Source organism: Bos javanicus, chromosome 26 (assembly GCF_032452875.1).
Source record: "Bos javanicus breed banteng chromosome 26, ARS-OSU_banteng_1.0, whole genome shotgun sequence".
NCBI classification, from domain to species: Eukaryota; Metazoa; Chordata; class Mammalia; order Artiodactyla; family Bovidae; genus Bos; species Bos javanicus.
Genome location: NC_083893.1, coordinates 11402101 through 11417851, shown reverse-complemented (window position 1 = coordinate 11417851; position 15751 = coordinate 11402101). Strand labels below are relative to the sequence as shown.

Below are 15751 nucleotides of genomic sequence, written 5' to 3'. Positions count from 1 at the left end.
AAGTACCCCTATCTTGTGGTCAACCAGACCACAAATGACAAAGCCATATGACCCAATTAACAAAGCCAGTCCTCATTTGGAAACTAATCTCTAAAATATGACTTATTTTCTGACAGAAAAAGTCAGATTTTATTTTTCAATTCAGATATGCTAATATTTCTTTTAAGTAACAGTATCAAAATCACTGAGAAGTTACAGAATCCATGTTGTACAGTGTATTTCTATGAGCTGTCAAGATTACGATGATACAGCTCTCATATAAGTAATTTTACATGACTTAACTGAAACAAAGCAACACATTTTTCATTTCTTAATTTGCAATAATGCAATGTAGTATCCAGCTAAGAGTAGAAGTTGCATATAAATCAAGATCTATGAGAACAGGTGTGATATTCTTTAGGAATCTTGATTCGAAATCTGGTATGCTTAATAAAAGTAAGTAGTTGTTTAGTCACTAAGTTGTGTCCAGCTCTTCGGTCTGTAACCTGCCAGGCTCCTCTGTCCACAGGATTTCCCAGGCAACAATATTGGAGTAGGTTGCCATTTACTTCTCCATAATAAAAGTATACATTGTTTATATTAATCAGGGTAATTAAAGGTAGATGCTATTTTAAAAAATTACAGCTCCACCCTATTTGTCATTCATGTCATAGCCCTAGTGATAGTAGGGTCACCCCTGTGCAGTTGTCTTCAGAACAGTAGCTTGGTTCCTTTCATCTGGTAATCTGCAGTTTTGACCTCCGTGGGCCCAGCAGAAGGAGAAGAGAGAGCTTGAATAATGGTGCCCAGAGAGTTTATAACTAGGCCTGGAAAGTGGTGTCGATTACTTCTGCTCATGTTCCTGGGATAGGAACCTAGGCATGTGGTCCCAGTCTGACTGCAGGGGAGAGTGGGAAATGTGGTTTTCCTTCACACCCAGGAAGAAGCCCAGTTGATGAGCACACAACCAGTCTCTGTCACACAGCTAATAACTAATTGGCCCAGCATCTAGCAAATTCACTTGTTGTTATTAGGAGATGTTGTTATTAGGGTTGCTGTTTCCTACTCCAGGAGATCGTAATGACCAACCCAGGGCTCAAACCCACATCTCCTGTGTCTCCTGCATTGGCAGGTGGATTCTTCACCACTGAGCCACCTGGGAAGCTATTAGGAGTTAGTAAACAGTAAGTAACTCAAAAGATGAAATAAAATGGGAATGGGGGACTTCCCTGGTTGTCCTGTACTAAGTGGCTAAGACCTTGCATTCCTAATGCAGGAGGCCCAGGTTCAATCCCTGGTCACAGAACTAGGTCCCACAGGCCACAGCTAAAGCTCCTGTAAGCCACACCTAAGACCTGGCACAATCAAATAAATATTAAAAATGGGAATGGACTTTAATCAGGATAAGTATCTCATGATCTGATTTGATAAAATAGGGTTTAGCTCCCTTATTGGATGATAGACAACTAACCTGAGAAAAATCTTATAATTTTTTCTAGCTAATGACAAGTGCCAAGATGAGCATTCTTTTAGTAGCTGAAAAAAATTGCTTTCCTTAAAAAAAATCTAAGCTGTCTTTCCTTTACTATCATGGAACTTTCAAGGGCACTGCATTCTTTGATTCTAGTCCATAAAGGGCAGAGGCACAGTCACCCCCAATACCTATTCTGTTTTAATTCAGAGTATCCAAACACTGGCCAAAATATGCTGGTTCTAAAGCAACATTTTTCTCTTAACAGAAATATGTATAAGAAAGACAAACATTAGGCAGGATTTTATGTGCCTTGATTAATTATTCAAGGAGCCTTATTTAAGATTTTTTTCGAATATGGACCATTTAAAAATATTTATTGAATTTGTTACAATATTGCTTCTGTTTTATGTTTCAGTCTTTTGGCCACAAAGCGTATGGGATCTTAGTCCCCTGATCAAACCTGCACCACTTGCATCGAAAGACAGTCTTAACCATTGGATCTCCAGTGAAGTCTCCCAGTCGTTTGAATTGTCCTTTTGTTGGGCAACCAGAGATTTTTACTTATTGAGATAATATACCATAAGATTTCAGATAAGTTAGGGTATGCCTTTCTTTTCTAAAGTAGGAGAATGGACTATAGTGAAGAGACAGGTGGGAACACAGAATATATGCTGAAGGCAAAGGAAAGAGTGTTGTTTAAGTTAGAGTGAAAAATAAATAGAGCTTTCTAGTCAAGTAGTTGGAGAAGGCAATGGCACCCCGCTCCAGTACTCTTGCCTGGAAAATCCCATGGATGGAGGAGCCTGGAAGGCTGCAGTCCATGGGGTTGCTGAGGGTCGGACACGACTGAGCGACTTCACTTTCACTTTTCCCTTTCATGAATTGGAGAAGGAAATGGCAGCCCACTCCAGTGTTCTTGCCTGGAGAATCCCAGGGCTGGGGGAGCCTGGTAGGCTGCCGTCTATGGGGTCACCCAGAGTCGGACACGACTGAAGTGACTCAGCAGCAGTCAAGTAGTAGGGTCAATTCCAGACTCTCTCACTTAGAATTTTGTGACACTGAGCAAAGTCAATGGACATTTCTGAGTCTGGTGCTTTTTAAATGCCAGCTTCTGTTGGGTACAGAAGGGACCAATAAATGGTAGTTATTATTGCCGTCTTACAGGAGAAACCAATGTAAAAAAATAACATAAGTGTGGTATAGATTGTAACAAATGTGATCCCTTCCTCTCCTGAGATAGAGAATTTTCATTGGATTTTATATATTTCTCATTTTATTTACTAGGTTTTAAACTTCTGGGATTACAGGAACTGTGCTTTACATAGTTTTATAAACCCCTCAGTCCTAAGGACTGCTCTCGCACATAATGGGAAAAGAGAAAAAGATTTAGGCCTGAATCAACAATCTCCAGTTCATTATAGATGTTCCATGAAGATCTACACAAATATGGGGATGGTGAGACTAAGGGAGAAAGGCCGGTCCTCCACAAAGAACTTATAAAATAATATTTGATGTAGGACCCTAACCACAGACTCTTAAAAGGCATTCAAGATTCTAATGAATTCTTTCTAAGTTAAAGGAAATATTTTAGCAGAAAATCTAAAATACGTTTTTAATTCTGAAACTTGATGAACAATAATTCTGAGTCACAGTTGGGATGTTTAATTTAGGGAATCATTAGAAAAAAACAAACAAAACCTTTCAGATGAGTGGATATTTATGGGAAACTTGTAGGAGTATTTGAGACAGATCTGAAATGAGCTGTTTTCTCTCATTTGTCCTGATTACTCATTGTGGGACAATAAGTATCTAGACAGATTAAGTACCAAACAGATCATTTGGAAGAAAAAGAAACATCTAGATTCAATGACTATAAATTTAGCACATCCAGCCTCTTCTTGCCTAGGCATCTTCACACTGCCCAGCACGGGCCTCAACTATTGGCTATGTCAGTCAAACAGCCAAGAGTATTAGGTTCCTTTGCTAAAAATATTCCAACTCAAATCATCTTGGCAGACAATACCAAAAAAAAATAAAATTTCTTTGTCCAATAAAGTGGCCGAAGTTTAGGAGACTGAAAAGAAATAGAAAATCAAGTTACTAATTGAGCCTCAGTCTTGTCATCATTAAAATGATATTTTTAATACAGATCTACAGTCTCTACTCCACAATTCCAAAATAGACGAAACACAAAACCAAAAAAGTACTGTCTGAGACCCAAAAGCATTTTTATAAGTTTGGCACCAGGATTATTTGGAAGCAAAACCTCAGCTCTGCAGCCTTAGGTATATCTCAGCACTCATATCCATCATATCCATCACCGCTAATGTCTCCTCTCGGCTGACATTTGGTGGCTTGAGGATTAATTGCACTGTGAAAATGACCCAAAGAGTTAAAGACATGCCTCTGGGTAACAGAAGAAAAGGATGCATCTGTCTTTGTCAGTAGCTCAGAAAGTGGAGTTACCGCAAAGCTTGGTGGTGGTATGTCTGTGAGATGCCTTACTGAATAATATGGTGTGGGAACCATCAACATTTATGACTTGTACAGACAGAAAGATAAGTTCTTAAAATTTTACGGTGACAGTGATAACCAAGTGCTAGTGAAAAATAGAAAAACATTTCATAGGACCAAAAACAAGGATCCTGACTGTGTGTTAACTGAATGGATTCAACAACAAAGAAGTCAATATACACCACTGACTGCCTTGTAGGTCATAAAACAAGCTAGGCTATACCATGAAGAACTGAACATTGAGAGTGAGTGTGAATATTCAGAAGACTGGCTGTAAAACTTTTAAAAGCATCATGGTATCAAGTATCTTAAAATCTGTGGTGAAGAAGCTGCTGATGATCACGAGACCACTGAAAATGATATTGATGAATTTGCCAAGATTATATCTGATGAAAACCTTAGCCCTGAACACATTTACAGCTCTGTACTGCTACTGCATTCCTAGACAAACCTTAACAATGGCGGACAAAAAGGCACCAACAGATATCTAGGATGCCAAGCAAAGGTTGACTGTTCTTGGTTGTGCTTAGGCTGCAGACACACACAAGTTCAAATTGACAGTGATTGAGAAAAGTCTGTATCCAAGATGTTTAAAAGGTGTGCACAGGGACTCCCCTGGTGGTCCAGTGGCTACGACTCTAGGCTTCCAGTGCAAGGGGCCCAGGTTTGATCCCTGGTCAAGGAACTAGATCCCACGTGCTAAAACTAAGACCTAGTGCAGCCAGATGAATACATTAAAAAAACAAAAAGGTGTACACAGTTTACCTTTGCAGTATTATGCAAACAGGAAAGCACCAGTAACAAGAGGAATCTTTTTGGATTGGTTGTATTAGCACTTTGTGCCAGCAACATGAACTCATTGCAAGCAAGCTGGACTGGAAGACAATTACAAAACTTTACTGTGCCTGGACAACTGTTCTGCACATCCCCCTCCTGAGCTTCTTGTGAAAAATAATGTTTATGGCACTTACTTTTCCCCCAGTGTTACATCCATAATATGACCCTGTGACCAGGGAATTCTATGCTCCTTGAAGAACAGGTATAAATGCTTTTTTCCTTTTTTTTGAGTAGTATTCTTGCTTTGGTCAACAGGAGCCTGAAAATCCAAGATTTCCTTAAGAATTTAGTCTCGAGAATGCCCTTTGTGTTAGTCACTCAGTAATGCCCAACTCTTTGCGATCCCACAGACTGTAGCCTACCAGGCTCTTCTGTCGGTGGGATTCTGTGGGCAAGAATGCTGGAGCAGGTTGCCATTTTCTTCTCCAGAGGATCTTCCCAACCCAGGGATCGAACTCAGGTCTCCTGCATTGCAGTCAGTTCTTTACCCTCTGAGCCACCAACACAACTGCTAACGCTTAGAATGATGTCAGTAAATCAACGCTAACAAGTACAGACTTTGGGCCACAATGATGTTTGAAAATTACCTGACCGATAAAGATTTTGAAGTATTTAGAGACTCTGGTTAAAAGATGATAGCAAAGCTCATTACTTTTGCCAAAAACTTATCAGCTGACAGTGTAAATAGAGTCGAAAGAAGCAGACTTTGAAGAGATGCTGAACACATAATGACGCCCTCATGCTTTCTTTGAGTCACGGGGAGATTGCTGAGAGAGTGGTGAGTACAGGTCAGTACAAAGATAGCAGTGCCGACAGTGGCATCACAAGCACAGGTGAAGAAGTCTCCAAAGACCAAACGCTGAAAATGTGTGACCAACTAATTGCTAGCCCTGAACAGCGTGTGTTTATCAGTGAGCAAGAGATTATGACTGTTTACTCATTTAAATAGAAGTTGTTGGAGTTCCCCTGTGGTCCAGTGGTTAAGAATCCACCTGCTGGTGCAAGGGACATGAATTTGATCCCCAGTCCAGGAAGATTCCACATTCTTTGGGGCAACTGCGTTCACGCGGCCACCACTACTGAAGCCCGCTTGCCTAGAACCCACGCTCCACAAGAGAAGCCACCGCAATGAGAAGCCTGCACAACACAGCTAGAGAGTAGCCCCTGCTCACCACAGCTGGAGAAAGTTCTTGTGCAGCAACAAAGACTCAGCCAAAAATAAAACTAAGTGAATAAATAAATTTTTTTAAAAACAGAAACTGCTTAAACGCAAGCCTGAGTTTAGGGAGACCAGTAATACTGAGGAAAGTCTTGAAAAAGGAAAGTCTCTCTGTGTGTGGTAACACTTCATCACTTGGGGATTCTGTTTCTGGCTCCTCATCAGATGTTCAGCTCCAACCTGGTTTCACAGGCAGTGGTAACACCAGCATCATCTCTTCAAGAAGTGATATTTGTTGCATGTGTTACAGGTTTGTTTTCATCAGTATAAATTTTAAATATTGCTAAGACCTTTCCTAGAAATAAGCTTTATCATAAGCAAGGAAAGAAGGCTTCTCCATCCATGGGATTTTCCAGGCAAGAGTACTGGAGTGGGGTGCCATTGCCTTCTCCGCATACACCTCTAGTTAGCCCTTATTTTATTCATCAAAGAAATACAATTATTAATACGTGCCTTATCTGTCAACCATTCTTCCAGCTCCCTCTTCCATAAATACCACATAAACCATAATTTAATCTTCTTGTGGACAAGGATTTATCCTAACCCTCTGTATAACCTCGGCCGCTATCGTAAGATCTTGGACATGGCTGAATAAATAAAATTGGCATTGTGTTTTATAAATAAAGCTGTTGTTAGCCTGATGAGTGTGAATCGATTCTCTATAGCCTAGTCTCCTTTGTTTTCATTTTTCTGTAGTGTTTGTGTATTTAAAATATAAGATTCATTGCTTTTCTCTCATAAAAGGCATACATAGCTATTGTAGAAAGCATGATTTATAAGGAAGAAAATTAACTCACTCCTAGTTTTACAACCGCTTCCCAGGTGGCTTAGCAGTAAAGAATCCGCCTGCCAGTGCAAGAGATGCAGGTTCGATCACTGGGTCAGAAATATCCCCTGAAAAAGGAACTGGTACCCTATTCTAGTATTCTTGCTCGGGAAATCCCATGGACAGAGGAGCCTAGAGGGCTACAGTCTATGGGGTTGCAAAAGAGTTGAACAGGACTTAGCGATACTAAAAGAACAATGTTACAGCCAGTGATAGTCACTCTTAACCTTTGTTTACTTTGAAAGCTATCTATGATGCTGATCTATAAGCCCTTTGGGGGTACAAATGGCAGGCTTTCCATTCATGCCTCTTGTCTGCAGTGCCCTCAGCATGTAGCAGGCATATAAAAGATTTAAAGAAAACACACCTTCAGGGATCAAACTGTGTTCACAGGTTCTTTGATCCAGATTACTTTTAGTTAACACTATCTTGTATTTTCCCATATCAATCCTATTTGATCTGACAAAATCTGATTTTCTACACTGCATTACCCTCTTTACTTCAGGACCTCTACTCCCTAGCTCTGGGGAAACACTATGCTGTAGCCCCTCTGCAGACCAGCCTTCCTTTCTCTGTTGTCCTCACCGCTTCCCCATCAGAATGGTCCCTCTCATTTCCCATTGTCTCATGCCCTGCCTCTCTGCAAGCTGCTCTTATAAGGTATAATAACCTTCACCTTCGTGTGGACTCACAGGTAACCTGACTGGAGGTTGGTTCCCATTCTCCACTCAGCACTGTTCTTGGATTGGGACGAGCTGATGTTGTGCAGGAAAGGCATGGCATGGAAGAGAGTGAGAGTCTCCACGGAGAGAAAAACAGCAGCAACTCCATTTTGGTAAGTAGGGATGTGAGGGGTGGGCCCTGTGTCCTCAGTGGTACCCACGCCAGTCTCAAAATTAGTCACTGAAATAGGTGTGAGCTAATGGGAAGACAGCTCATGATTAAAAGTGCACCCCACTGGTATGTAGCCAGATGAACAGCTAGCTCTAGATGACACTAGAGTTGGTATTGTGAGGCAGACCCTGGGAACTGGCCTTGTGTGATTTTATTTTTGGACTTTATTCCCATGTGACGCCAGGGTTTTCTATAATTTTTACAAAATTATAATAATAGATGATGGTCTCCTTCTCCCAAGTAATATGCTTTACTTTAGCTGTTAATTTCTTTACCTAGGGATAATTTTTTAATTGTCATCTATCCTTAGTTTTCTGAAATGTTACCATCAAGTGTCTGGATGTGATCTGGGTTTTGCTTTGTTTTTCTATTCATTTGAAGCAGCACTAATGGGCTCTTTTCATTGGAGGTGTCATGTCTTTCATTGACAATGAGCTATTTTATTCTGTTGGTTTTTCAATATTTCTTTCCCTTCATTCCCTCCATTCTTTCCTTCTGGGACACCTCTTTGTTTTTCTTCAAATACTTGGTGATTCTCAGTTGTTCATCTGTCTGCATTTTCCGTTATCTCTTAGCCTTGCGTATATGTTTGAGTGCTTATCTGTTCGTTGTTTCTGCTTCCTATGGTTAGAGGAAGGATATACCACCAGATCAAGTGGATCAGTAGCTGGTCTTGTGAGCATGGGAACTCCCACTTCTTATGGGGTACACACATCTCTTGGTTATTACTTTGCTTATAATCCCCAAGAGGTCCCATTGGAATTACTTTGGCTGTTTGCTGCGTAGCACAGGTGGAAGGAAGAAAAGAGGAACTGCCTGATTGTCCCTGCTGCTGGAATGCTACCAGAATCACCCTAAATGTTGGTTTGGGACTGCCTCCTGACCGTTTATCTCCTTTCCCTAACTACTGGAAAATATTGAGTATTGGAGCAGTACTGAAGCCTGACTCACAATTTATAGGTGCCCTCTTCTTTAATGTTGGGCAGGGGTCCCTTTTCAGTGTTATCTCAGTTCTCCTTTCTGTGTTTCAACAGTTTGTGCAGAATGTTTGATCCGTTTAGAGAAATTCTTGCAAGTCAACAGGATCTTCAAATATCTATATATCTAAAGACATATAGAATCTATATATTTATAGGTATCTGTAGATATATATATCCTTTAGGTTAGTTTTAGGGTTTAGATCAGGGGAGGAAGGCTGGATGAACATGTTTTTGTTTGGATTGCCATCATGATCCAATATTTCTGTAGAAGTTTTCCAACATTTTTAAAAGACATACTACTTCTCAAACAAAGTCTCACGTAGAGGATCAATGCATTAAGCAGGTAAATGCAAAACTGACCTAGTTGAAGCCAAGGGATCAGCCCTGTGTACGTGGACTCACGGGTTTCCCTTTGACCCTTCATTGCAGCTCCTGAGACCCTCCATGGAATCTTAGAACTCCACAGAACAGATGAAAACCCTCTGACAAGATTTATAGTCCAGGAATGTCTGATCCATAACAGGTTCTTAATAAATACTGCCTATCATTATGAATAAAAGGATACAGCATGTGGGTGGAATGGAATACTACTCAGCCATAAAAAAGAATGAAGTTTTGCCGTTTGCAACCGTGCAGATGGGCCTGAATGGCATTAGGCTTAGTGAAATAAGTCAGAGAAAGACAGGTATTCTATATTATTACTTATATGTGGAATCTGAAAAATGAGACTAGTAAATATAACAACAACAACAACAAAAAGACTCACAGTTATAGAGAACAGGCTTAGGGTACTAAGAGATACTAAGAGATATAAACTGCTATGCATAAAAGGAGCTACTAGGGCATATTATACAGCACAGGGAATGTAGCCAATTTTTATAATAAGTATAAATAGATTACCATCTTTTAAAATTGTGAATTTTTAATTGTGAATTCAGGTACTGTACCTGAAAGAAAATATTGTAAATCAACTTATGTGCATGCATGTGTGCTCAGTCGTGTCTGACTCTGTGACCCTACGAATTGTAGCCTGCCAGCTCCTCTGTCCATGGGATTTCCCAGGCAAGGATACTGGGGTGGGTTGCCATTTCCTTCTCCAGGGAATATTCCTGCTCCAGGGATCAAACTTGAGTCTCCTGCATCTCCTGCATTGGCAGGCAGATTCTTTACGACTGAGCCACCCGGAAAGCCCAAATCAGTTTAAACCTCAATATTAAAAAGTCCCCAATTAATAGACTCCAAAAAAAGTAGCAATCATTATTATTACTTTTAAAATCACTGCCCCTCTGCCTTCCCTAACCCAAAGCCTTCCATAGAAGCTGAATGGCAGCTTCTGCCATTCTTTCTGGCAGTCCCATCTTGAAGTGAAGGGAAAAAACATTCTTTTTAGAGAATCAACAGCAACCAACCACCTAGTGAGTATGGCCAATGGCCTTCCCAGGTCCTCCCATCTTAACCTAACTTAATCCTTACAGTGATACTATGAGGCAAGTGTTTGATCTCCAGGATATGATGAAGAAATAGAGGTTCAAACAGCCAAAGCAGAAATATACACAAATTCAAATGAGTAAGAAATGTCCAGTTATTTTATGCTGTAAAATTTAATTAAATCTAACTCCTAACATGGTTCCACTGGGATGGCAAGAAATGACATCTCAGCCATTTGAGGGCTTCCTTCACGGGACCTGACTCAGGATTCCAGTTCTTGCCCAGTGTGCTAAAGCATGGGGGGGGTCTGTCCCAGTCCTTTCTTATCCAACTGCATGATTACCTGCTGGATGCCCATTTTCTGTACTAGGAAATGTCCTCTGAAATGAGACATGCCATGTCTTCTGTGTGACCTGCAATGTCAAGGATCTTTGAGGGGCTGGGGTAGGTCAAGGTATACCTCACTACACACCTTTCCTCTCTGGGCACTAGCATCCTCCTCTAGCTACTCAAATCTCTGGGCTCCTCCCCTTCCCAGGCCTCCCCTTTTTTAGTGACAGGTATATCTGTCTCTTCCTTCTTGCTTCTCTCAAAGAGTCTCCCTTTCTCCTGTCTTTCTAAGAATGCATAGAAGAAGCTGGCCGAGTTTTGAACTTTAACAAAGCAAAAAGTGGTCCATGGCAATGTCTTTCCTTGCGCAAAAAAAACCCCAAGGCAGGAAAATACCACAAGTCTGCTGCTGAGAAAAGGGATGGTGAGCACAGGGTCTGGAGAATGTAAAAAAAAAAACTGATTCTCAATAAGTTTTCCTGCCACAAAAAGTTAAGTTACCGATTAACCCAAAGCCCCACAGTGGTAAGATGCAGACCAACAGCAGCTGACTAGAACATGCCTGGATAGACCAAGTTCAAGTCTCTGCAGGGCAGGTGCTCGGGGCAGGAGAGAGCAGCAGCTGCAAATGCCAGCTCAGAGCGGCCCTGTGACCACACTGATGGAGATCATGGCTGGACCACATCCAGGGGCTTGAGTCTTAGCAGAGTCTGCAGACCGAACCCAGAGCCATCTCACTACAGGGACATTCCGTCATCTTACACGAGACAAACACAGTTCGTCCCCAGGAGAGAATCTGAATTATTCTGACCTTGGAATTTCCACATGGGGATGCTTATGTAAAGCTGTACTTAGAAGAAACGGAATGACAGCACTATTAAAGAGCACTCACATGGAACAAACTCAGCCTCCTTAAATTTTAGTATGTGAGTTACGTAAGGGAGAATTAAAACAAAATGACCTTTTTACACATAAATGTGCTGCTTTCAGACTTTCAAATTATATCCCTGTGAACAATTTTCTATTTTTGTATAGAAGACTTTTAATCCTTTTTCGGACAACCAAGAATTGCATTTTGTTCTGAATTACTTTACTTTCAATGCTAATAGGAATAGTTTGTTGTTACTCAGAGATAAAACTTTAAATGGCCAAGAAGTTAAATCACAGAGAAAGCTGAGCCACCTAGTTTTGGACCTATCGTTATTTTTATGTTTACAGTAGAAGTTTTATGTTGACCTCAACTGTCAAAAATCACATTAAAAATAAAAAAGCAGGGGCGTGGGTGGTAGTGTAATTTCTCTGAACAGCCAGAACAGTGGTCATAATGTTTATGTTTTTATAAGTGAGTCCCTTAGAGATGCAATTTTTATGTTTACCCCAGTTCACTTTTTCCTTACTAAACATTCTACACGCATCAAAAAAAAACAAGAAAATTGAAAGTTCAAAGAAAAACTTTCCTGGAAATCTACCACCCAAAGACTACCACTGTTAACATTTCCGTCGGTTTCTTTTGGGGTATTTTCCTATACCTCTGTTTCAAATTCCCAATATTGTTCCTGTCACTTCTTTCTTTTATAGTCATGGTCAACGTTGACTTCTCTTTTGTCTTTTTTATTTATTATTGTAAAATAAGAATTTCCCGCATTTAAAAATTATACTCTTCATAAGCCTTTTTAATGGCTAATAGTTCATCATGTATATGATGACATTACAATTCACTTAACTAGAGAGATTGTCTTCCAGAAAACCCATTCCTCCAGGTTCCATACCTTTCCTCTCAAATGTGGCTAAGGGTTTCTGGATGCCACAGAATAAATATCTGCATATACATTACCATATGTAAAATAGATAGCCAGTGGGAGTTCCATCATGATGCAGGGAACCCAAAGCTAGTGTTCTATAACAACCTAAGGGGTGGGAGGGAGATTCAAGAGGGAGAGGACATATGTATACCTAATGCCAATTCTTGCTAATGTATGACAAAAACCATCACAATATTGTAATTATCCTCTAAATAAAAATATATATATATATATAAAATAACCAATTTCCCACAAAATTGGAAGATTCATTCTAAGATGAACCCAGCTCAGACATTATGAAATAGAGCAAGAATGTAAATAAAATTTTAAAAGAAAGCAGGAAAAGGATTTTTAAAATTAGATGAAATGTGATCGAAGAGAAAATTATTAATTTGTGAAACGTCATCACAACCCGCAATGTGATGGCCATTTGTGATTCATATAATATTCGCAATGTGATGGCCATTTGTGATTCATACAATATTTGTCTTTTTGTGACTGGCTTATTTCACTTAGCATAGTGTCCTCAAGGTTCATCCATGTTGTAGCTTGTGATAGAATTTCCTTCTTTTTTACGGACTGATAATAATATTCCTGTAAACCAGATTTCGTTTAGCCATTCATCCGGGGGTGAACATTTGTGTTGCTTCTACCTCTTGGTTATTCTGAACAGTGGTGTCAGGAACATGGGTGTGAAAATATCTCTTTGAGATCCTGCATTCCACTTCTTTGGATGTACACCCAGCAGTGGGATTGCTGGATCATGTGATGGTTCTGTTTTTAATATTTTGAGGAACTTCCATAGCAGTATAATCCATTTATAAAGGAAGAAGGTATACAAAGAAAAGTCCTGTTTGTAGAAGGTCAGGCTGGGCCAACACTCTAGATTCACAGGGCATAGGAATTCACTTAAGAACGTCAATTGTTCCCATCCCTTTCCCTGGCAAAGCCCTGATTTTTGTTCAGGTATCCACTGTTTCTTCAGGAGGCCCAGTACTCAAAGGAATTGAACCTCATTCCTAGCTTTGGGAGTGTGTCTTGCTTACTCTGAACGACTCGTGGTAATCCCACCACCTTGCCGTTGAATGGTTTAGGAACTCAGGCTCCAGCCATTCATGGCACAGCTCCCTTGGGGCATGTAATTGGCCGAGGAGTGGAACGTGTGACCTCAGTTGACCCCTCGATCAGCCTGAAGGGAAAGGTTTCTGTGGTACAGTGGGTGAAAGGTGGTCTTTTTCTCCTGTAGAACATGAAGAAGTGTGTGTCTACATTTGCTCTGTAAGCCATTTATTCAGTGAGGACTCTAATCTAGAGACAAAACTGATACACAAAGGATGAACCAGGAGAGTATCAAAGAAATGGAGGGAAGCCCTTATGGCAGTGGCCCTGCAGCCCCTTTGAGCTCTGGACTGCCTGAGAGCTCAAAATAAATTTCTTTGTGTGTAATCTAGCCTCAACTGGATTTTCAGTTATTTGCAGAACTGATAGAACTCTCCTCTACCTTGGGGAACCTCTGGGGGAAAGTTTGAGAATCAGCTCTTCATCTTACAGCCCTGAGGTCTGCATCTCCTCTTTACACGCTGGCTGGTCAGTGTAGCCTACCCACTGCCAACTGAGGATGTCGCACCTCAGGATATTTGAAAATCTGGGAGAAGGTTCTGTTTTGCAGCTGAAGGAGAGAGAAGGAAAGGGGATATCCCTCCGCCAGGAGGTGGCCTATGCCGAGATCTAATCTGGACGAGGAGAGGCTGTACCCGGGTGGTGACGGAAGGAAACAGACTGCAGGACCACTGCTCACCCGCACTGAATTAGAACAAAAAAGTAGCCTTCCCCAGACACTTTACCTCCATATCATGACAGACTGTCACAATACTTTGTTTTTTAGCATAAAACATTTTCCTTTCATTTGCCAGAAAGTTGTCATAATGAATATACAAATGTATGCTATCTAGGGTGTGAATAGTTCTCAGATCTGGCACCACTGAGCCTGGTACCATCTGGACAAAGAACAGGTCAGCCTCTTAGAGACAGAACACAGAGCAGATGAGAAAACTGGTGGAGACATACTTGCAGTTCAGACATAATTTTGATAAGTAAACACCTTTAGCAGGTGAACTGGGTAAGGCAGGTTTTTCTTAATTTCTAATTTTAAGATAATTTCAAACTTATAAAAAATGATGCAAGAAAAAGTCACCAAGAACCAAAAATAAGTTCTCATATATCCTTCACCCAGTTTCCAAATGTTCACAATGCATAATGATAGCACAATTATGAAGAATAGAAAATTTTCTTACCATACTATTAACTGATATACAGATATTATTCAAATTTCCCTAATTGTCACACTGATTTTTTTTTCCTGGTCCTGGATCCAATCCAGGATCATACATTACATTTAGTTGTCATATTTTTCTATCTTCTTCAGGCTAAGACACTTCCTTAATTTTTTTTTGTCTTTCATGACATTGATACTTTTGGGGAATACTGGCCAGTTACTTTGTAGAATGTCCTTCAAGTTGGGTCTGATGTCCTTATGATTAAATTTAGCTTGTGCATTTTTGGCAGGAACACTACAGAAGTAATGCTGTGCACTTCTCAGGGCACCATTTCAGGGGTCACATGGTACTGCTCTGTCTCATTACTAGTGATGTTAACTTGGATTACTTGGTTACGGTGATGTGAGCCTGCTTTCTACACTATGAAGTTACTATTTTTATAATTGAGTTTCTCATGTGGAGATACTTTTTAAATATGCATCTATCCTGTTTTTCATCAAATTTTACCTCACTAATTCTACAATCCATTGGTGGAGTTTACCTACATCAGTTATTATTGTGGCATTGGCCAAGTGCTGAGACCAAGATTTGGGCTTTAGAATAAAGTTTGGAAAGAGTTTCCAAATGTAGGTGAGGAACATCTCACAACCTGCCAGTATAGTCAATACTATAAAATGAGAGCAGGAATTTTGCAATCAGACAGATCCACCTTCAAATATTGGCTCTACTGTGTATTAGCTGTGTGGTCTTAAACCAACTAACCTCTCTGAGCATCAGTTCCCTTACTGGTTAAGTAGGGATGATGGAATCCACTTTATAGAGTTTTTATAATGGTTATAATGAATAGAAAAACTTTGCACAGTCTCTGTCACACCATAAATGCTCAGTAAATTTTAGCTATTATCATAATGATAATGGTTCATCTTCAACAGAAAAAAAAAAAAACACCAAAGGTACTTTCTTGGCATAGTTACTTATGGAAGAAGTGCCTTTTTTTCTTTCTTTTTAATTTTTAGCTTTTTGTTAAGTCTAGCTAGGAAGAATGTACTTCTGACGTACCAGTTAGATGGGCAAGAAGCAAGAATGAATACACACACATACACCATATGCCCAGCCCTTTGGATATGATGACAAAGGAAACATACTAGCTGAGATAAAAACTAATATAATATAAACATAATATCCAGGATTA

General features: G+C 40.1%; 1 protein-coding gene across 1 annotated transcript in view; it reads left to right on the top strand.

The window, feature by feature from the left end:
• Positions 1-15751, top strand: part of PANK1 (pantothenate kinase 1) — a 104286-nt gene that overhangs the window by 12408 nt on the left and 76127 nt on the right. Inside the window, exon 3 of the mRNA XM_061402769.1 lies at positions 7544-7684. The gene's annotated coding sequence lies outside the window, so the exon portion shown is untranslated. The remainder of the gene's footprint in view (positions 1-7543; positions 7685-15751) is intronic.